The sequence below is a fragment of the Mobula birostris genome, chromosome 2 (genome assembly GCF_030028105.1).
Source record: "Mobula birostris isolate sMobBir1 chromosome 2, sMobBir1.hap1, whole genome shotgun sequence".
NCBI lineage: Eukaryota > Metazoa > Chordata > Chondrichthyes > Myliobatiformes > Myliobatidae > Mobula > Mobula birostris.
Window position 1 is genome coordinate 91,139,080 of NC_092371.1, and position 19,955 is coordinate 91,159,034.

The 19,955-nt window shown below is 44.0% G+C and overlaps 1 protein-coding gene across 1 annotated transcript in view; it reads left to right on the plus strand.

The window, feature by feature from the left end:
• Nucleotides 1-12,896, plus strand: part of tubd1 (tubulin, delta 1) — a 72,771-nt gene extending 59,875 nt beyond the window's left edge. Inside the window, exon 10 of the transcript XR_011883324.1 lies at nucleotides 799-12,896. The gene's annotated coding sequence lies outside the window, so the exon portion shown is untranslated. The remainder of the gene's footprint in view (nucleotides 1-798) is intronic.
• The last annotated feature ends 7,059 nt before the right edge of the window (nucleotides 12,897-19,955 follow it).

Genomic DNA, 19,955 nt, shown 5'->3' on the forward strand with positions numbered 1-19,955 from the left:
GCAGAAAACCTGTCAAGACGTTTTAAACTTTAATTTGCAAATCAAAGCTGAGACAATCAGAAAGCTAGTAGCCGACTGCCCATCGAGGCTTGTATACAGCATTTTTTATAGCAATTTTCCTATCTTAGCTACATTATCATATTCAGTCGGCCTGTGATTACATATCATCAAATATCCGCTCTCGACTTTCCACTATTGATTTACTCCCCAACTTAATTATGTCCTAGCTTACATTTTAGACCATATGCCTTCTCATCCCTAACCACAGTTATTTCTTAATTAGTCTTGTGTTGACATACTGCCACATATTTCATCACCTTACTCGCCACCGTTATCTTTCTACTTGGTTTCATTCTAGTTCTCTTCGTGAATTAATAGTGAACAGGTCAAAAGTCATGGCTACATAGTGAATACCTTCTATTGAGCTAGCAGTGGTTACATGGTAAATATAGAAAATACAATGCATGCATTTGCATTTTCCAATATAATCCTCCCTTTGAGACCCACAGGGTCTGATACAGAGAGAGAGGACTGAGAGTCTATGCACAAAAGCTCAAATAAAGCCCCGCATTTACTCCCAAATTTGGGTTAAACTATAGTTTCCTGTGCTTAGGACTCAAAGTGTTCTCTCCCTAACTCCCTAGGTCGTTGAGCCAAAAACCCGTCCCTTCGTATCTGAGACAGGGAAAAAGACTCAGGAGCCTTCACAGTCTAATCCCCACATATTTCATCTCTCTCGTTCGTCTTGCATGTCTCGTAGACTGTATGAATACATCATCGGTGCTTCTTTCTCCGTAGGGCTCGACCCAATAATTTCCAGGAGCATCGGAAACCACTTCATTGCAGCACGCACTACAAGTGACTTGAGGCTTGGAAGAAAACAGCACAGAATGACCGCACAGCTTAGCAATACAATACTGATGGTTACTGCAATTTTGGTCAGCCATGCTCCCCATCCTCCTAGTTTGCTATTTAACCAGTCAAAGAACTGGTGTCCAAACCCTGCATTTTGTTTAACTTCCTTTCTTAGATTTTGTGGGATCCTAACAGTCCCATGCCACATCTGTCTAATTACTGGTCTCCAAATCTGCACAAGAGTATCTGAGTGTATCATCCCGGGGGGCAGGACTGGTTGCCCCCGAGTCATCCCCATTATCTGAAAGAGTACTACCATCCATAACCCCATCTTTAGGGTCTTCGGGCCTGTCCTCAGGACCAAAAATTTCCCTTATTACTTGGTCAAGTTCCTGCAGTTCAGTATCAGCTTCTTGTTGCTCTTGCCTGTCCCCTACTGTTTGTTCCTCTTCACCACTTACCTCGGCTGGCCCACCTGACTGTACCTGCGGAATTGCTCTAGTGCAGTGATTGAGATGATACCAGGTGGAGCGTCCTTCCACTGGAACTGCAGTGGGTGAGGCTTTGGTTACTGTAAAGGGCCCTTCCCTTCTGGGTTCGTTCCACTTTCTTCAAAACGCTCGCACGTAGACCTGATCGCCTGGCTTGATTCGTCCTTCCCCTTGATCGATCTCTGGCTCTTTCTGTTTTTCCTGTGCATAAATAGACTTATGTATCATAGTTAATTGCCGCATGTATTGTTTTAATTCCAATTCCAATTGTTCCAAACTAGGCCCCTTACATGGTCCTCTCCACTGGAGTACCGGCATGGGTCCAGTTAGCATTTCATGCAGTGTTAGACACGTCATCCGATTAGTCTGTATGCGGTAACTCATTAATGCTAACGGTAGTGCATCGACCCAGTTGAGTTTAGTATCTGCACAGATTTTGTTTAGTTTGGTTTTTAAGGTCCCGTTAATTCTTTCCACCATACCCTGCGACTGAGGGTGATACACACATCCAAATCTTCGCTTTATTCTCAGTGCTTGCAGTATTAACTTGACCACTTTTTGGATGAAAGCTGAACCATTGTCTGAGCTAATTCTTGTCAGTATCCCAAACCTTGGGAGCACTTTGTTTGTCAGGAATTTCACCACTGTTCCTGCCCCTTGATCTTTCGAGGGTATTGCCTCTACCCATCTGCTGAATCTGTCGATTACCATCAACATGTATCTTTTCCCTCTTACTGTTTTTATCATGTCTACATAGTCAATCACTTGGTGTTTAAATGGCCCTTCAGGTACGGGTATATGATCTATTGGGGTTGTAATTCCTTTCCGAACATTATTCTGCACACATACCTCGCACTGTGACAATACATGGTCTACTGAAGCCTGTAAATTAGGCGACCAAAATCCATCCTTTTTTATTTTCCTTATTACTTCCCCCCTTGCACAATGATCCATCCCATGTGCTTCTGAAATCAGGATAGTCAGTAATGGGGTGGGAGCTACCAGTAGGCTGTCTTCTGCGGTCCATAGGCCTTCTGGGTTCTGATCGGCCTCCCTTCGTCTCCACAATGTTTGCCCTGCCAAAGTTGCCTTTCCCTGTATTTCAATTAGATCCTCTACCGTAGGTTCCGGCTCCAGGCTTACCTGGGGTGCAATAACAGCGGATGTACACCCAGACGCTTTCCTGGCTGCTTCATCTGCAGCTTGATTTCCCTTTGTTACTGCATCGTTTCCTTTTCTATGTGCCTGGCATTTTACTATAGCCAGTGCTTTAGGTTTCATCAGCGCTTTTATTAGATCTAAAATCTGCTGACAGTGCTGTATGGGATCTCCATTGCTCTTTTTAAAACCTCTCTGTTTCCACACTGCCCCAAACAAATGACACATTCCAAGAGCATATGCTAAATCTGTATAGATATCTACTTTCTCTCCTTCCATCATTTCACACGCTGCCGTCAAAGCTCTGATTTCTGCTAGCTGGGTGGAGCACGGTTGTGGACATGCCTCTATTCTGATGACCTTGAAGACTGCCTGATCCTGTTACACTACTGAGAACCTGCGTGATTCCCATCGTGATCCCTGTAACAAGAGATCTACAAACAGGACCTTTTTATCTTCGTCCTCTAGTGGTCCTGATCGTAAATCTGCTCTCAATTTAGCGAATGTCATTGTTTTCCCTACACAATCATGGGGTTCTCCTTCATACCCTAAAGGGACATAATCAGCTATATTACTGGTGGTGCATCTCTGTATAGTTATATCTGGAAATGTCAGTAGCATCTGATATGCTGCTATCCTGGCAAATTTCCCTCTTTCCAGTAATTTTGCTACCTGTGTGTAAAGAATCACAGGATAGCCCATGGTTACATAGAAACATAGAAAATAGGTGCAGGAGTAGGCCATTCGGCCCTTTGAGCCTGCACCACCATTCAGTATGATCATGGCTGATCATCCCACTCAGAACCCTGTACCAGCCTTCCCTCCATACCCCCTGATCCCTTTAGCCACAAGGGCCATATCTAACTCCCTCTTAAATATAGCCAATGAACTGGCCTCAACTGTTTCCTGTGCAGAGAATTCCACAGATTCACCACTCCCTGTGTGAAGAAGTTTTTCCTAATCTCGGTCCTAAAAGGCTTCCCCTTTATCCTCAAACTGTGACCCCTCGTTCTGGACTTCCCCAACATCGGGAACAATCTTCCTGCATCTAGCCTGTCCAATCCCTTTAGGATTTTATACGTTTCACTAAGATCCCACCTCAATCTTCTAAATTCCAACGAGTATAAGCCTAGTCGATCCAGTCTTTCATCATATGAAAGTCCTGCCATCCCAGGAATCAATCTGGTGAACCTTCTTTGTACTCCCTCTATGGCAAGGATGTCTTTCCTCAGATTAGGGGACCAAAAGTGCACACAATATTCCAGGTGTGGTCTCACCAAGGCCTTGTACAACTGCAGTAGTACCTCCCTGCTCCTGTACTCGAATCCTCTCGTTATAAATGCCAGCATACCATTCGCCTTTTTCACCGCCTGCTGTACCTGCATGCCCACTTTCAATGACTGGCGTATAATGACACCCAGGTCTCGTTGCACCTCCCCTTTTCCTAATCGTCCACCATTCAGATAATAATCTGTTTTCCTGTTTTTGCCACCAAAGTGGATAACCTCACATTTATCCACATTAAATTGCATCTACCATGAATTTGCCCACTCACCTAACCTATCCAAGTCACCCTGCATCCTCTTAGCATCCTCCTCACAGCTAACACTGCCGCCCAGCTTCGTGTCATCCGCAAACTTGGAGATGCTGCATTTAATTCCCTCATCTAAGTCATTAATATATATTATAAACAACTGGGATCCCAGCACTGAGCCTTGCGGTACCCCACTAGTCACTGCCTGCCATTCTGAAAAGGTCCCGTTTATTCCCACTCTTTGCTTCCTGTCTGCCAATCAATTCGCTATCCACATCAATACCTTACCCCCAATACCGTGTGCTTTAAGTTTGCACACTAATCTCCTGTGTGGGACCTTGTCAAAAGCCTTTTGAAAATCCAGATATACCACATCCACTGGTTCTCCCCTATCCACTCTACTAGTTACATCCTCAAAAAATTCTATGAGATTCGTCAGACATGATTTTCCTTTCACAAATCCATGCTGACTTTGTCCAATGATTTCACCGCTTTCCAAATGTGCTGTTATCACATCTTTGATAACTGACTCTAGCATTTTCCCCACCACCGATGTTAGACTAACCGGTCTATAATTCCCCGGTTTCTCTCTCCCTCCTTTCTTAAAAAGCAGGGTTACATTAGCCACCCTCCAATCCTCAGGAACTAGTCCAGAATCTAAAGACGGATGATGCCTTTTCATATGCATAGTATAGTGCCGCCAATCCCTGATAACAAGGTGCGTACCCCTGAGCCACCTCATCCAGTTTCGCACTGTAATATGCTATCAGTTGCTTTGCTTTACCTGTGCCAGTCTCCTGCATTAGAACTGCCGTGGCATAACCTTCCTGTTGGTTGGATACGTACAGATGAAAGGCCTTCTCGTAGTCAGGCAAAGCTAATGCTGGGGCTGACTGCAATTCCTGCTTTATAGTATTGAAAGCCACTTCCGCCTCCTCATTCCACTGTAGACTACTCCACAAGCTTGTATGTCCTGCTTCCTTCATTATTTTCCTTAGTGGCTTTACAATTTCAGCATATTCCCTTATCCAATTTGAACTATATCCTGTCAGTCCCAGAAACGTCATCATCTGCCCCACTGTCTGGGGCTTGGGAGCTTTAGTTATAGCCTCAATTTGATCCGGCGCTATCGCCTTCGCTCCCTTGGATATTACTCTACCTAGGTATTCTACCTGTTGCTGGCAAAATTGCAGCTTCTTTCTGGATACCTTATGCCCTCCGTGCGCCAGTCTCTCTAAAAGGGTTATGGTATCCTGTTCACACTGTCCCTCACTTTCAGAGCAAATCAACAAATCATCCACATACTGTATCAATGTACTTTCCAAAGATATGCCCTCTAGGTCCGCCTTTAACACTTGATTAAATACGTGTGGTGAATGTTTAAATCCTTGCGGCATTCTAGTGTAGGTATACTGGTTGTCTCTGTATGTAAATGCAAATAGGTACTGACACTGATCTGCCAGGGGAACGCTGAAAAAAGCCGAACACAAATCAATCACTGAAAAATAGTCTGCCTCTGGTGGAACATTAGTCAAGAGCGTGTGTGGGTTGGGAACTACTGCTGGCCAGTCCTCCACTACCTCATTCACCGCTCGCAAGTCATGCGCCAGTCTCCATTTAGGTTTATCCGCTTTAAGGACAGGTAACAGTGGGGTATTACATGGGCTGTCTCTCCTTTTGAGTACTCCTGCCTCCAGTAGCCCCTGTATCGTTGGCGCTATTCCCTCTTCTGCCTCTGGTTTCAAGGGATATTGTGGTCTCCTGGGTGGAACTGCTCCCTTTTGCAGCTTTATTTCTACCGGACTGGCTGTTCTTATTCTCCCTACATCCGTGTCATGTTGTGACTACAGAATAGATGGTAACCTATCCAGCTTGTTATCTCTCTGCTGACCTTCCTCCTTACCCAATAACGTCAGGTGTGGTTGGGGAGTTACTTTGACCTCCTTTGTTGTTCCTACTATATCTATATCTACCTCTATTCTAAAATAGTTGTTGTCTCCCGATACCCACACCTGTGGCATAATTTTCCTCCACACCACTACAGTTCCAGCGTGCTTTACTAAGGGTCCCAGGTCTTTAGACTGATGTCCCTCATTTACCAGCAGCGTTATGTGGGGCTCAGCTTCCAGTATCCTGTACCATTTCTCCAAGAAGGTATTCCACCTGACTTGCAGGGCTACCCCTTGTCTCCCAATTATTATAGCTTCTCCTCTTAGGTGCTGCCGGTTACCTGCCTCCTTGTGCCATCTCTCCTTTAGCTCTTCGTTCTGAGTTTCGTCAAAAATCACTGTGCAATATAACTCAGATTTGGGCGCTACGGCCTGGGGCAATATAGCCTGCACGCCCTTTTTCCATTTTTCCCAGGTTTCCCAGATCTGATCTTCTATGTCTCCTATCCAAAAGACATTAGCTTTCTTGACTTCCCGCACTAGTAATTGAGCATTTACTCTTTCCACACTCAACCCACTTCTAGTACATTCTAACTTTAATTCTAGTTTTAATAGGGCATCTCTGCCTAGCAAATTCATCGGAGCTCCTCTGGACACTAATATCGGCAAAACTATTCCTTTACTGCCCATCCTTAATCTCACTGGAGCTGTACATTGTGTCAACTGTGTTTTCCCCGAGAACCCCACAGTCTTAATAAATTTTCCTGACATGGGAAGATGAAGGGCATACTGTGGCTGTACGCAAGTATACGTGGCTCCAGTATCTATCATCATTGGTGTCAGCTGCCCTTCTAAGACAACCTGAACAATGGGTTCCTCTTCTGCCTCCCTTGTTATCACTGGGTAATGTCCCTTCCCACCTGGGTTCTCTGGGCACCCCTAATGTTTTGCATAGGGGTTCACAGGTGCACTCGGGCCTGCGGGGACTGGTCCTTGGCTAGACTGTGGTTCCCATCTCATTGGTTCCTGCTGGTACGTGACGGCCCATGGCTTAAGTGGGCAGTCCCTTCTCATGTGTCCTGGCTGGTTACATCCCCAGCACAGTCTCTGTATCTCTCTTTCCCCTTGTTTCCTTACTGGTCCTTCCTGCTCATAACCTCTCTGCCCCCCTCCTTGGGATTTCCAGTCCTGTCTGTGCCGCTGTTTAAATTTATCCTGTCCCTGATAGGGCATTTGCGGAAAAGCTCCCCCAAAGACGTTTATTATTAGTATGGGGTTTTCTGGGCCCTGTCTTACGGCACGACCGGTCCCTCCATATAATGGCATTTCATTCATTTCAACGGCTGTGCTCAAATCGGTCATTGCTGGCAGCATCTTCTTGCCTTTTTCTTTTTCCTTCTTTTTAAGTTTTTCAAGCTGCATTTATATCAGCTTTCTTTGCACTTCTTCTTGCTGCTCAGTCAACTTTCGTTTGTCTTTTCGATATTCTTCGACCGCATGGACTACGTGGTCCCTGAATTCCTGTGGGGTCATTGACATCAGTTCAACCACTTCCTCAAGTTTAGACTTAACTTGGGGAGGCATTGCATCCAAAACAGTATTTCGGAACATCCAGGTCATAAACGGGTTGCCTTCCACTTGTTCAGTTTCCAGTCTCCACCTTTTCAACTGATTTTCTATGTAGGCTGCTGGATTTTCAGTGTCTCCCAGTGGATCCCCTTTCATGGCTTTGGGGTCCACTTTGGGTGGATAGAGCTCCCTGAGGGCCCCCCATACCCTCTGCCTTACTGTGTCAAATCTGGCCCCGTCAATCAATGTGCTGTCCGCATTCTGTATGCCAGCCGCTTCCATCAGCTCTTGTAGTTTGGAGGTTCCCACCAGCCTTATCAGCAGCGCCTTCAAATCTCCCATAGCCAACATTCGCCCCGTGGTTTCTTCCTCAAAGGCCCTAATCCACTTCCCTGCACCCTCATGTAGGCTGGGCAGGGTGTTTTTCAGCCCTTCCAGGTCCTGGGATGCCCAAGGAATATACCGTACTTGTCCCAATCCTTTTACTAACAATGGCATCATTCTTCCTTTCCTTTCCCACATATCCCGACTCTCCTCCTCGCCTGACTCCCCATCTGTTTCTGAGCACGTTTTTACTGGCTGTCACATGATTCTTTCCGGGGTTTCCTCTCTCCCTTGGCCTCCTCGTGGAGTTCTTCCTTTCTGCCTTGAGGTAGCATTTGCTTGGGCCCATGTGAAATCCTCAAAAACTCCCATTGGAAATTCAGTCTCCGCTGTAATTTCATAATCTCTCCCTCTGTTTCTAATATCTGCCTTTTCACTCTCTCTTTTTCCCCTTCAAGGCTTCTATCTCCTATCCTCTGCCTACACTCTCCTGCACCCTCTCTTTCCCTACTTAACTCTTGCTCTCCCGACAAGTTACCTTCTGCTCTGGCCTGTTCAGTTCCGTGCCCATATTAGAAAGATTTCTCTTCATCCCTTTTTGCTTTTAATTCCTATAACCCTTTGATCTCTTCTTCTATTTCCCTTTTCTCCTGTTCTATCTTTGCCCTGTCTTCTTCTATTACCTTCCGTAGTTCCTCCTGCTCCTTTTCGTGATTCTTTCTTTCCTCCTCGGTATCCCAGACTTTAATTTCTCCATTTAAATCCACTTTTCCTGTTATCATCGGACACTGCTTAAGGGTTTCTTTCTCATAATAGGGAGGAGGTTTTTCTACGTCTTTCAGGTCTGGGTATAGAGCTGAAGCTGGATCCCTGTTATGCTTTTCCTTTTCTTTATCAGATTGCTCCTTTTGTTTCTCAGTGTCTTTTTTACTTACTATTAATATACTTTCCCTCTTTCTTAACCTTTCTCCCTCCATCCTAAAGAGTTTTAACACTTCCATTTCTTGTTCCCTTTTTTTCTCTCTTAGATTTATCTTTGGGTTTGTGATTTTTAATTAGCGCTTCCATTTCCTCACATAAGCTTACATCAAACATTCCTTCTCTCGGCCATTTCGTGACCAGTTTTTCAGTTCTTTTTTCCCATTTTTCTGAAATTTCCGCGATCTTACCTTGACACACCGGGAATATTCTGCTCAATATTTCTACTGCTGTTCCTTTCTCTATCATGTTGTTTTCTTTTTCCTTTTTCTATTATGGTATTTTTAGAATCTCATGACTTGTCTATTTAATAATACTATTTCTCTAACTCTATTTCTATGCCTAGCCTTATGGTTTATCTCACCAGCATCTGAATTATCTATTAAACTATCTTTATCTCTTATTATGTTCTGCCCGTGCAGACTCCTACTTAGGGCAGTATCCACAGAACTTTTCCTTTTACACCTCGCCTATGCAGACCCTTACACTCCTTAAGGCAGTATTCACAAGAATTTTTCTTTTCTTTCCCTGCCCGTTCAGCCCTTCGTTTCGTGCGAAGCGGTATCCACAGGGACTTACCAACACCACGTGGAATTTTCTTACTTAACTTCTTATTACTTTATTCGTACTTACTCCCACTGCCGTGCTCTTGATTAATCCTCTGAGCCTCCTTTTATCCCCAATTCTGCCAGATTCTTTGGATCGGAGAGACCCTTCGGCAGTTGCTTCACACTTCTGAGTCCCCGAGACCCCCCAAAACCAACAGAATACTTAGTCCGAATTATCGCAAAAAGCGATCACCTTTTTTCTTTTTGGGCGCACCCTTAATTCTGTTAGCCCCGTGAGGGTCCCCGAGGGACCGGGAAGCATCCCAATCTGCCGTTCCCTTCCTCACGGGTCTCTATCCGATCCTGTTCGTGACGCCAATTTTGTTGTGGTTTCTCGTTTCTCACAAATGACAAGAAGATGCAGAAAACCCGTCAAGATGTTTTAAACTTTAATTTGCAAATCAAAGCTGAGACAATCAGAAAGCTAGTAGCTGACTGCCCGTCGAGGCTTGTCTACAGCATTTTTTATAGCAATTTTCCTATCTTAGCTACATTATCGTATCCAGTTGGCCTGTGATTACATATCATCAAAATATCCGTTCTCGACTTTCCACTATTGTTTTATTCCCCAACTTAATTATGTCCTAGTTTACATTTTAGACCATATGTCCTCTCATCCCTAACCACAGTTATTTCTTAATTAGTCGTGCGTTGACATACTGCCACATATTTCATCACCTTACTCGCCACAGTTATCTTTCTACTTGGTTTCAGTCTAGTTCTCTTCGTGAATTAATAGTGAACAGGTCAAAAGTCATGGCTACATAGTGAATACCTTCTATTGAGCTAGCAGTGGTTACATGGTAAATATAGAAAATACAATGTGTGCATTTGAGTAAATACTGTTGAGTAAATACTGTAATACATAGAAAATACAATGCATGCATTTGCATTTTACTATACCACTAGTCTAGATTTTCCAAATAAATAAATTTGTTTTCCTGTCCACCTGAGAGTGTAGGATATGTAAGAGCATAGTGATTTAGTATTGCCACAGTATAAGATGGAACAGTTGCACTGGGAAGGGTACAGGATGTTGCTTGGGATGCAATGCTTCAGTCATGAAGAAAGAACATGGGTTTCAAAGATAAAAGAATATTTAATATCAGACTATGTATACAGTATACAACCTGACATACGTCCACAAACAACCTGACACATCCCCTTAGAACGACTGAAACATCAAAGCCCCCCCTTCCCTTCACACAAGCAGCAGCAAAAGAATTGACCCCCCCCCCACCCCACCTGTGCCAGCAGAAACATTGACCCCACCACAGCACTATGTCAGCGGCAGCAGAAGCCCTTGATCCAGAATCCATCAAACTAGTTCAGAAACTAACCCTTGGGTATCTCGGACAGGCTCTCTCTCGCCAGCGAGTGGGAGAAAGAGGTGGCTGAGCGGAGACCAGAAACCCACTGTTGCAACGAGAAGAACGGGTGAACCGAAACGCAGGCACTGACACGGAGGTAGCATAATCAGAAGAGTGTTTATTAATGGTTGCAGGGAAGGCCGGGGAGCGAGGATTAGGCAGAGGAAAGCCGGGGAGTGAGCGAGGCTGGACTGGGGATTAAACCCGAGTCGCTACAGTGAGAATGCGGTGTTTAACCACTGAGCCAGCGGAGAGTGTAGACAGACGGCTGGACGAGGCAGGGCAGGGACAAGGGGATGAGCGTGGCTGGGAAAGAACGGCAGGCGGCATGCCATGCTCCTGTTAACATGAAGAGACAGAGTTAACACAGGGAAACAACAGTGCAGAAACAGAACTTGGTATACACAATTCTAAGCAGCCGAGAGACAGAGCAAACAGCGCAGATGAACGGAAGAGCAGGAGGCAAAACTTTTCTTGACACAGCGCGTTGCTGGAGCTAAACAGAAGACAGGCGGCAGGCAACACTTAACTTGACATGGAGTGTTAAATGGAAAGGCAAATGGCAGACAATACTTTTCTTGATGCAGGGCATTGCTGGAGCTGAACGGCAAATGGACAGGCAGCAGGCAACACTTATCTTGACACGGAGCATTAAATGGAAAGGCAAATGGCAGGCAACACTTATCTTGACATGGAGAGACAGAGTTACATAGATAAACCTCGGTACTGAAGTAAAACTTAGAATGCACCATTCTAAGCGGCCAGGAACGTGAATTACCACGCTGGCTGAAGCAACGGTCTGGCCATGACAACCCTCCTCCCCCTCCAACCCCTGCCCTCCTCCTACTCTTCTCCCTCTCACCCTCTCCCATTCTCCATTATACAACCTTGAGATTCATCGAAACCTCAAAATAACCTATTTTATTTATAAAAAGACTGCCAAACAGCCAAAGCACAGAGAAAGGGAAAAAAAAAACAAACTCTGCAAGCAATAAAACTACCTTAGGAACTGAAGTTTTCTGAAAGACACAACCAGGCATGACTGCAGCTGGAGCAGGCCACAGCCTCAGTTCAGCGCGGAGCTGAGTAAATGTCATGGAGCAGAGAGCATAACTGGGCAGAACCGGCCCTTCAGTCCCGACACACACTGACCTTTTCAATCTGGCCTGGTGCTTAAAACTCTCCAACTGCTCTGGGGCCTGAACCTCACCCACCACAATTTGACCCATACGCAACCTTTCCAATTTGGCCCAGTGCTTAAGTGGATTAGACATCAGGACATTCCTCGCTCTTGAGGACCCCACGACTCTGCATCAACCCTGCCTCCGTCTTTGCTTGCCTCGACCATGCCTTCCATCGCCTTCATCTCTGCTTTCCTTGACCGTTTCTCGCCTGCCCCTCCGCCTCCACCACTGCTACTGTTCTCTCCATTGTTACTGGTGATTGCTAACCATAAAGTGTTATTAATAGGGTGTTTAGTAGTTTCCTTAGTTCCTTATGTTGTCACTGGGCATCACCAGTGCCATCATAAACTGTTTGAGCCTCAAATCTGCCCTGCCATTCAATATGATTTTGGAATATTTTGCATCAATATGCTGGGACAAAGAGCCAGTTTCTATGTTTTATGGCTCTATGAGTCTGTAACCTTCCCCTCCTGGAATTAGTCTGGTAAATCTCTTTTGGACTACCTCTATAGCGAGTATATCCGTAAATAAGGGTGCCTTTGTACACCAGGTGTGGCCATGTACAATTGTAATTACAATTCCCTTTTATAAACTCCAACACTATTGCAACAGAGCAGCGACCATACTGGGTTAGGGGCTGGTCCTTTCCCTTTGTACTGCCGTCCAGTGTTCCATCGGTGGAATGACAAACTGGATTGCATGTGTTCATGTGTGCGTACATTCATTTGCAGATTGTTCAGAACTGCTTGGTCTTACCGATGACACCTATGCACCATCAATTTACAGGACATGTTACTCAGGGACTTGGGCTATATATTTTTTGTGTGATTGTATGCTTACTTGGTATTTTGTGTGCACCTTGTGCTTTGTATGACTGTTGACACCTTGGCCCCGGAGGAACGATGTTTTGTTTGGCTGTATTCATGTGTATTTATGTACGGTTAAATGATCATTAAATGACTATTTACCCTCCTAAACAAGCATTGCATCTGCAGCTTTATTGTTATTTCTGCACAAAAGGCATGAACACTTATGTATTTCTCTCAACTGCAATCTTCTACCTTTGCAAACACAAATACAAGAGATTCTGCAGCTGCTGGAAATCCAAAGTCACACACACAAAATTTTGGAGGAACTCTGCAGGTCAGGCAGCATCTGTGGAGAGGAATAAATGGTTCACATTTTGGGCTGAGGCCTGCTAAAGAGTTTCAACCCGAAACATTGACTGTTTATTCCTCTCCATAGATGCTGCCTGACCTGTTGAGTTCTACCTTCGCAGTTGTCTTGCTGAAGTGTATGACCTCACACAATTCCACATTAAACTCCATTTACTAAGTTTTCACCCACTTACTCAGCCTGTCTATATCATGTTGCAGATTCCAAGTGTACTTTTCACAACAAGCCCTTCCACCTATTGTCATGTCAATGGCAAATTTAGATTGGCCAGATTTGTTTGGAGCAAGGGATGGAGGGTTTGCTTGATAGAAGTTTCAAAGTTAGGTTAGGCATAGATAAATAAGAAAGTTATCTTTGGAGCTGAGAGAGTGCTACAGTGTGGGGGTGGGGCAGTACTGAGGGAGTGTCACACTGTGGGAGGTACAATGCAGAGTGAGGGAATGTGCACTGTTGGGGGTGAGGAGGCATTGCCACAATAGTGCTGTGGTATTACACATGCCATCTATGCCATCTTTTGGAGATGATGTTTGTCTGAGGTCCATTTCCATTAAGATAGGATGAAAGCAATCCCATGTTGCTTCAGTAGACAGTCTCTGCCCTAGCCTTTGTTTATCTCTCAGATCATACAGAAAATAACAGATTGTTTTGCTTTTAGTACTTTGCTTTTTGTACAACTTGTTCCTGCTATGTCACTCAGCAGGCTTTGTATGTCCTGAGGTTTCAGGTGTGGTTGGGAAACAAAACACTGCCTTCTCTGTTTAGTCATAAAATACTATGACATAGAAACACATCCTTCGGCCTATCTAGTCCTTGCCAACCTGATTTTCTGCCTAGTCCCAACTACCCACACCCAGATAATAACCTAGACTACACTCCCAGGGCAAACCAGATACTATGGCTGATTGCAGAGGTTCATGCATTGCTTAGCAATCAGGACACTGCTTTCAGAACAGGGGACAGGATGATTCTAAGGTGAGCAAAACCTGCGCCATCAGGAAGGCAAAGTGTGAGTACGCACAGAAAATCTACAGAGATTTTTGTGACACCTACGACAGGTGGTACATGTGGCAAGGTATACAAACCTTAACCAATGACAAGTCCATCATGCATGTCAGTGACAGTGACGACCCCCTTCCTGGTAGTCTGAATGCCTTCTATGCACAATTTGATGCATTGAATCTCGTGATATTGAGGAAAGCCTCCTTTCCCCCTGAGGAACAGGCACCCTATTTTCAGCAGCTGAGATGAGGAGGATCATAGGCAGGGTAAACCCACACAAAGCTGCGGGGCTGGACAACATACCTAGTCAGGTGCAGAGGGACTGTGCAGCCCACCTAACAGAGATCTTATCTGGCATCCTTTTCTTTCTTTCTTTAATAATCTTTTTATTGACTTAACATCATGGGAATTAGCGAATTTCATTGGATAGGTGCTGGAACATGTCAGATTAGAAATAAAACACAAATTTATTCTTGTGGAACATCCCATACTAATGGAGTAGGAATTCTTATGGATGAAAACATGGCAAAAAGTGTTTTAGGACATTGGGCAATATCAGAAAGAGTGCTCCTTGTTAGATTCAGAGGACAACCATTTGTTTTAGCAATTATACAGCTATATGCACGAACAACAGATGGAACAAATGAAGATATAGATAAATTATATGAAGAGCTTGAACAAGCAAAGAATGGATGCAAATCTCAAGATATTGTTATTGTCATGGGAGATCTAAATGCTAAAGTAGGACAAGGTGCTGATGGAAATACCATAGGAAAATTTGGACTAGGGGAAAGAAATGAAAGAGGTGAGAAATGGGTAGAATGGTGCAAGATGAATAATCAGGTCATTATGAATACCTACTTTAAAAACCATCCAAGACGCTTGTGGACCTGGAACAGTCCAGGACTGGCCTTGGACAGCCTTTTAAATGGTCACGAAACCAATCCAACCTTCACAAGTACTTTATTCAAAAGTCCAGAAACAACCCTTTTCTCAATATTTTCATTAACACTTACGTCACCAATTTTTATCTCATCACTAACTTTTAGAACACTGTCTAATACAAGTGACTGAGAATTCTCAATTTCCACTGGTACCAAGGTTAACCCCTTATTCACTGAACCAAAACCATCTGACACAAAAGAACTGCATTCCTTTCCAACCAAGTCAGACACCTCAGAACTTAACTGAGCTTCAACACAAGGTTCAGTACCCTGTGAACCCACAGGTACTTCATCAACCTGAACACAGGCAATCGGGACAGCTGCCTCTTCTGAGCTTTCATCACTTGTCCCAGTTTCAAATTCAAGGTCACCCCAAACCTCCCAGCTACTCTTTGGCAAACTCTCATATGGAGTAAACTCAACCTCGTGGATTAAAACAACTTCATCTGCTTTCTTAGCAGACCCCCACAGGGTGGCAACATCCTCTTCATCTAGGTATGCCCTCACATCAAAGGGGACACAACTTTTAAATTTATCAAACAAAACAAGCTCTTCCGAGCTGTAAAAATCATCAGGGTCCGACACTAAACCTCTCAGCTGCCACATCTCCCTCTCAAACTGTCTCTGTCATTCTGCCTCTTCTCTCCATTTGTCTGCCTCTCTAGCTTTGAGCTTTTTCAGTTGCAACTCATGCTCCATTCTTAATTTTTCCAACTAAAGCTGCAGCTCAGCCTCAGTAAGTACTTTACCTTCAGCAAACATTTTCAACACATCCTCAGTAAACTGCTTTGTTGAAATATAATAATCAACTATTTTTCTTTGAATTTCTACCTTAGTCATACCCTTCTTTACCGTCGTAAGCTGTAATTCCTTAACAATGTCCCGCAACTCATACTTTCTAGCTTTCCTCAAGACCACAGGGTTTGGCGATGCCAGAAATTTCCTAACATCCTTTTCTGCTGTTTTACCACACAACCAAATCAAAAGGGATTTTTCCCAATCAATTCAAACAAGCCTGCCACACAATTTGTTCACACCCCGGACGCAGGCCCCAATTTTGTCACGTACCCTATGACAGGTTAAAGAACCAGCAGAAATGGAAAACAATTTGGAGTCCAGTATTGCTATTAACTAATGGTATTTATCAGTAACTATGCAATACAGTAATATAAATGCAGATAAATCAAACAGGTTAGCAATGATTATATATAAGTAAGTGTGGAAATATATGAAAACCCAGCTTCTTCAAGTCTAGGGGTAAATAGACAGTCTTATGATGATGAGTAAAGTTCAGTTCAGTTCGTGGTATTGAGTTGAGTAGAGATGGAGAGAGAGAGGGAGAGATTTGATTCTTCAGGTGAGCTGACGCCGTCGATCATCCTGTTGTCCTCCGAAATCCTTTAGAAGTCACCGACTGTGACCACAACAAAGGGGACCATTCTTCTGTGGTGGAATTATCAACCCAGATGCGGGTTGGACACACAAATAACTCCCCACCGGTCACGCCCTTTTCACACTGCGAGAGCCACTGATCGATCCACCTAATCGATCCTCCAAAACCCACTTTTTCTGTGGGCACAACAAAGCTCATTCAGTGTCCAAAACCATGTGTCTCCAAGTCTATCATCTGACCTTCTATTTATCTCCCCATGCTGAATACTAGCTGTCCATCAAACAGCTCCTCCCTTCTCTCTCTGTAAGAACTTGGAAACAGCTAGTGTCCTTGTAGAAAGTGTAAACATGCTGTGAGCAATCTTCGCCCCTCTCTCTCTTTTTAACAAGGTGTTTGTGTTGGGCACCTCTCTGTCTCTCTCTTCAAAAGCACAGTTCATAGGGGTAATTCAGGACCCCGTTACATCAATTCTTGAATATTTATGGTATACATGTGAAAAAAAAGAAAAATCTTTCTCTTTAGGAAATTTGAATCTCCAAATGTCAACCAGACCGTATTCTAATAAAAAAGAGTTAATACAAGTCGCAGCTTTATTAGGAAGTGACGGATTGGTGGACAATCTGTCAATCGATGGGTTAAGAGAACAGTTAAAGTCACCGCCCATAATCAACTTATATTCATTTAAATTTGGCAATACAGAAAATAGTTTCTTAAAAAATTCAGGGCTATCTATATTAAGTGCATACACACACACCAAAGCCACCTTTTGACCACACAACAAACCAGTGACAATTAAATATCTTCCAATTAAATCAGTAACAGTATTAAAATGAACAAAAGTGATTTTAGAATTAATAAAAGATAGATACCCCTCATTTTATTTACTGATAAAGAATGAAATAAGGGCGAATTAACGATGGCCATCTTAAATCCATTTAATATATGCAGCTATGTATTCAAAATAAGGATAAATCCAATCAGCTAATGTATACTACAACTAATATTAAAGACTTACAAATCAAAGAAAAAATAAGTAAATATATATGTGTTAAATTCAGAACTACATTAATTGTTCAAGCAAACAACAGATCTAAGTGAGTTAACCAAGTCTTTGTCTGAACATTGATAAAACGAAGAGTGGACTTTCATCAACGGCTTTACAAACCACTCCCAGCCAAGGATCAACTTTTCAAATTGCTTACGAAGTGGACTTAAACTCTTTTATAAACTTCCAACCATCTTCTGGAGAGTCAATCCATTTTGGAGAAGCATTGGGTGGAGTAATCATCAGACGAGCCGGGTAACGCAGCGACGGGCGACAGTTAATTTTTAAAAATTCCGTCATCACTTCCCGATATTTAGTTCTTTCAGCATAAACCTCTGGGGTAAAATCTTCAACTATACGAATCTTAACTTCATTATAAATTAGCCTATCCCTTTTCATGCATTCTGAAGAATAGCTTCTTTGGTTGTAAAATAATGTAAACGGAGGGCTTCACAGCTCTACAGGTGAGAAGACAGCTGAAACGTCTCAAACCAAGCAAGGCTGCAGGACCGGATGGTGTCAGTACCAGGGTGCTCAAAGCCTGTGCCCCTCAGCTATGTGGAGTACTTCACCATGTATTCAACCTGAGCCTGAGGCTCCGGAGGGTTCCTGTATTGTGGAAGATGTCCTTCCTCGTCCCTGTGCTGAAGACGCCGCGCCCCAGCGGCCTCAATGACTACAGACCGGTGGCATTGACCTCCCACATCATGAAGACCCTGGAGAGTCTTGTTCTGGAGCTGCTCCGGCCTATGGTCAGGCCACACTTAGATGCCCTCCAGTTCGCCAACCAGCCCCGACTAGGAGTTGAGGATGCCATTGTCTACCTGCTGAACCGTGTCTACACCCACCTGGACAAGCCAGAGAGCACTGTGAGGGTCATGTTTTTTGACTTCTCCAATGCGTTCAATACCATCTGCCCTGCTGTGCTGGGGGAGAAGCTGACAGCGATGCAGGTGGATGCTTCCCTGGTATCATGGATTCTTGATTACCTGACTGGCAGACCACAGTACATGTGCTTGCAACACTGTGTGTCCAACAGAGTGATCAGCAGCACTGGGGCTCCACAGGGGACTGTCTTGTCTCCCTTTCTCTTCACCATTTACACCTCGGACTTCAACTACTGCACAGAGTCTTGTCATCTTCAGAAGTTTTCGGGTGACTCTGCCATAGTTGGATGCATCAGCAACGGAGATGAGGCTGAGTACAGGGCTACGGTAGGAAACTTTGTCACATGGTGTGAGCAGAATTATCTGCAGCTTAATGTGAGAAAGACTATGGAGCTGGTGGTAGACCTGAGGAGAGCTGAGGTACCGGTGACCCCTGTTTCCATCCAGGGGGTCAGTGTGGACATGGTGGAGGACTACAAATACCTGGGGATACGAATTGACAATAAACTGGACTGGTCAAAGAACACTGAGGCTTTCTACAAGAAGGGTCAGAGCCGTCTCTATTTCCTGAGGAGACTGAGGTCCTTTAACATCTGCCGGACGATGCTGAGGATGTTCTACGAGTCTGTGGTGGCCAGTGCTATCATGTTTGCTATTGTGTGCTGGAGCAGCAGGCTGAGGGTAGCAGACACCAACAGAATCAACAAACTCATCCGTAAGGCCAGTGATGTTGTGGGGACGGAACTGGACTCTCTCACGGTGGTGTCTGAGAAGAGGGTACTGTCTAAGTTGCATGCCATCTTGGTCAATGTTTCCCATCCACTTCATAATGTACTGGGTGGGCACAGGGGTACATTCAGCCAGAGACTCATTCCACCGAGATGCAGCACAGAGTGTCATAGGAAGTCATTCCTGCCTGTGGCCATCAAACTTTACAACTCCTCCCTTGGAGGGTCAGACACCCTGAGCCAATAGGCTGGTCCTGGATTTATTTCATAATTTACTGGCATAATTTACATATTACTATTTAACTATTTATGGTTCTATTACTATTTATTATTTGTGGAGCAACTGTAACGAAAACCAATTTCCCCCGGGATTAATAAAGCATGACTATGACTATGACTATACTATGACAAACAGAGACTTACAGGACGTGGTTTAATTTCGGCTGATGGTTTAAGACGCCGAATTCGGCAGGCTCTGTCCAATATCGGACAGGCTTCGAGAATGTCACTAAAAAGTGAATATAACATGTTCGAAAAAAGCTTCAGTGGCTTACCGGTTTCGGTATTTTCAGGCAAACCCAGTATATGAAAATTCATCCTGCGATTTCTGCTTTCCAAGTCAACTGTTTTCTTCTTAATTCTTGATAATTCCGAAGTACTCTCATTAATTTTCTTTTCCATAAGAGACATCTTCAAATCCTGTTCTTTAATAGATTGATTCATTAATTCAAATTCCCTTTCAATTCTGTGAGTACTCTGCTCAAGCGTCTGATATCGATCTTCCAAATTCCTCAAAGATTCCTGAATAGTGAAGATGGTTTTT